Source organism: Tupaia chinensis, unplaced genomic scaffold, assembly GCF_000334495.1.
Source record: "Tupaia chinensis unplaced genomic scaffold, TupChi_1.0 Scaffold000099_1, whole genome shotgun sequence".
NCBI classification, from domain to species: domain Eukaryota; kingdom Metazoa; phylum Chordata; class Mammalia; order Scandentia; family Tupaiidae; genus Tupaia; species Tupaia belangeri.
In genome coordinates, this window is record NW_006159563.1 from 5,187,130 (window position 1) to 5,191,136 (window position 4,007).

Below are 4,007 nucleotides of genomic sequence, written 5' to 3' on the forward strand. Positions count from 1 at the left end.
GGAGAAAGGAGGAGAAGGGATTGCGGCGTGACCATCCCCCCTGGGGGGTGATTTCTCGCTTTCTGTCTCTATGTCTCTCTCTGTCTGTCTGGTGAGCACACACGCCCTATAGCGAAAATCTCTCAAAAAAAAAAAAAATCCTAGACCTGGCAACTTGCTTTCTCATTTTTTTTCCTCCCTCTGTCTCTCTCTCTCTTTCTCTCTCTCTCTCTCTCTCTGGCAAGTGCATGTGCTCTATAGCAAACTAAAATAATAATAATAATAAATATAATTAAATAAATCATTCTAAAAAGAAAAAAACCCGTCTTCAAAGTTTCACCACTTCTGGCAACGTTTTGCTAATATATTCAAAATAAAGAAACTCCAGAGAAAAAAAATGGTAAGCAGGAGTCTGAGGTTTTTATAGTAGCGTAAGACTAGTTTGAATGTAGTAATGTGTAGAACAGAATGGAAAGCATAGATTTAAAAAATGACTGCTATTGTGTCTTTTACCTATTATATATCATCTCATTTTATACATCCCATGTATCTTAGGGATGCTGTAATGAACAGAGAATAACCTTTAAAATTTTAGAAAGCAAAAACTTGATTTTAAAAGTGACAACTGAGAAAGGCAAAATACATGTTACTCTAAGAGCAAATAACCAGGGGACCTATCCTGTTAGGATGGGCTTGTTGATCAGGTACATGGGCTACTCAGCTCTCCTGTGTGGAGGACCCAGGTGACTGCTGGGCCCAGCTGCATTCTCTCGGATCTACCATTACATCAGAGGCTGAGGTCATACTTCTCTTGAACTGCAACCAGCCAGTGACTGAGCATGGCAGGAGTACTAGTGCTGGCCTATTCCTATAGGATGTAGGAATTCTTTGCTTTTTTCTTTTTTAAAGTATTTTAAGACTTTATTATAAATCTGTTTCATAGGCCACAAGGAAATAAAAGGACTATGTACAGCCTTATGAGAAACAGGCAGGGAGTTGAGGAGGGCCAAGGTGAGTCTAGGGCTTTGGTGGGTGCATTCTCCAAGGAGAGGGCCCTCACATCCCAGGGGGAGGGGGCCACATCCCCAGAGGGGAGATGCCCATTGAAGTTCCTCATCCAGAGGGACCCATGGGAAGCTTCATACCAGGAGGTGGGTGCCATGCCTGGAGGAGGTGCCACTTGGCCCATAGATGGGGGAGGAAATCCACAGCCAGGTGGGTATTGAGGTGGGGCCCCTACTATACTTCCTATGGTGGCAGCTGCAACAGCTACAACAGTGCCTCTTCCCTGTGGGGTCATCACCTGTTGGGACGGCCCACCAACCCCACAGGCTGGGCCAGCAAGTCCTATAGGAGCCTGGGGCATAGGAGCACCAGCAGGGATTCCCCCAATGGCAGCCCTGCCTTTGCCTGGACCTTCAGCAGCTCCAGCAAGTGGCACTCAAGCAATGCTAGTATCTTAGGGAGGAGATCCCTCTACTGTCTTGGAGACCAGGTTCTCTCCTTGCAGTAGCACCAGACCAAGGGCTCGCTTCTCTTTCCTTTCTGCTTGTTCAGAGTTCTTTGGCTTGATCTTCCTGAATTTGTCCCAGTCACAGAGGATCAAATTTGTATGCATGTTGAAAGCTTTGACGGTGCCAACAAAGAGGCAGCTGTCCTGCAGGATGCACCTCATTGCTGCAGTTGATGTGCTGCAGTGCCTTGCTGCTCTAGCCCACAGGCATGGTGGCAGTTCTGATGACTCCAATTCCCTCCTCACTCACCTCCACAAAGGCCACGACGCCCACCAGCCAGATGCAGGATTTCTTTCTTTCTTTTTTTTTTTTTTTAGAGGTTTTTGCTATAGGGCGCATGCGCTCGCCAGGCAGACAGAGAGTCAGAAAGCGAGAAATCACCCTCCCCTCCAGGGGAATGGTCATGCCACAATCCCTTCTCCTCCATTCTCCTCTCAGGATCTTGGGCACACATGCACATGCGCCTGGCGTGAGTTTTAAGCCACCGGGTCTGGGACGCGAACCACGGTCAACTATGTGGCAGTCCAGCGACATAGCCATTATGCTAACTGCTTGTTCCCCCCCCCCCCAATGTAGGATTTCTTAATAACAGGTATTTATGACTTGGGAACTGCCCACTAGCCTAGCCAAAACCTTCTTAAAACAGTGCTGCTGTTTTCTACCCAATCCTCCTTCCTTCTTCCTCTCCTTTCATACATGGCAAATACAATGGAATCAGAGGCTTCTCCTGCCTACTCCGGCTTCCTGCCCCTTAGCCTCCACAGAGTCTCCCCCAGTAAATCTCTCCCATTTCTTATCCTATCCCGACACTCATTTCATGGAGGACCTGAACTAACGCAGAAGGCTCAGGAGAAGCTTTTCCTGAGAAAGAATGAGAAGTTAGGTGAAAATCTGAGATAAGAAAGCAAACCCTCTGAGGCAGACGTGGGCTTGGCACAATGCCTAAGCATGGTCAGTGCTTAACAAACATTGCCTGACTAAATGGAATACTAAGTGCTTTTGTATGACATCCATGATTCCTCATGAACAATTTTACCCAAGAAGTCCTAGGCCCAGCTGAGAGCAGTTAGGTAGCAAGCTGAACTTCAGTGCAGGAGGCCCCAGGGTCAACTATGAATTTGGATCCCTAGGTTGGCCTGAAACACCCTGGGTGCAAATGCATGTATCCGAGATCCTGACAAGATGGAGGGCCAAGGAAGGGGAGTGTGGTGTGGTAAGATTGTAAGGGTGCTTCTCTCTCTCTCTTTCTCTCTCTCTTTTGCTCTCATGCACATGTACTCTCTATCACAAATAAAATAAGACCAGCAGTTAGCATAATGGCTATGTTGCTGGACTCCCATGTAGCCAACCACGGTTTGAGTCCCGGACCCAGTGGCTTAAACTCACACCGGGCGTGTGTGCGTGTGTGCCCAAGATCCCGAGAGGAGAATGGAGGAGAAGGGATTGCGGCATGGTCATATCTCTCTGTCTCTCTCTGTCTTTCTGGCGAGCGCACATGCCTTATAGCAAGAAACTCGCAAAAAAATAAAAAAATAAATAAAAATTAAAAAATTAAATTAATAAACTTGTTTTTGAAATGCCCTCTTATTGGGACCAGCAGGTAGTGTGGTGGTTAAGGCACTGGACATCCACATAGCTGACAGTGGGAGCATGCTAGCTTGTAAGTCCTGGACCCAGCGGCTTTAAAATCATGCCAGGCGCATGTGCATGTGTGCCCAAAATCCCAGGAGGAGAGTGAAGGAGACAGGATTGATTGGAGCATGGGGGTGATTTTTCACTTTCCCTCTTACTATCTCTCTCTCTCTGGTAAGCATATTCACCCTATGGCAAAAACTTGAAAAAAAAAGTTCTATTATTATCCTTATTTTACAAACAACAAAACTAAGTGTCCGAGCTATAAAGTAGTTTGCCCAGGGACCAGCAGTTGGCGTAATGGCTATGTTGCTGGACTCCCATGTAGTCGACTGTGGTTCAAATCCTGAACCCAGTGGCTTAAACTCACACCAGGCACATGTGTGTGCATGCTCAAGATCCTAAGAAGAGAATGGAGGAGAAGGGAAGGGGTTGTGGCCATCCCACCTGGTGGGTGATTTCTCACTTTTTGTCTCTCTGTCTCTCTCTGTCTGGTGAACGTGCACGCCTAATAGCAAAAACCTCTCAAAAAAAAGAAAAAAAGTAGTTTGCTCAAAATCAGGCAGTAACTTAAAAGTACTTAAAAAGTACTGCTAGGATACAAATATTAGCTTTTTTCCAAGTCAGTTTCATTGTTGTTGTTGTTTTGTTTTGCTATAGGGTGAGTGTACTTACCAGAGAGAGACAAAGAGAAAGGGGGAAAGTGAGAAATCACTCCCCCAGGGGAATGGCTATGCTGCAATCCCTTCTCCTCCAGTCTTCTCTTGGGACTTGGGCACACACACACACACATGCACCAGGTGTGATTTTCAAGCCACTACGTCTGGGACTTGAACTGCAGTCTGCCATATGGAATCCAGCACCTTAACCTCCGCACTACCT

At 46.5% G+C, this 4,007-nt stretch overlaps 1 pseudogene; it reads right to left on the bottom strand.

Moving 5' to 3' along the window:
• Positions 1–1,035: 1,035 nt before the first annotated feature.
• LOC102487758 (small nuclear ribonucleoprotein-associated protein B pseudogene) lies at positions 1,036–1,703 on the bottom strand (annotated as a pseudogene).
• Positions 1,704–4,007: the final 2,304 nt, after the last annotated feature.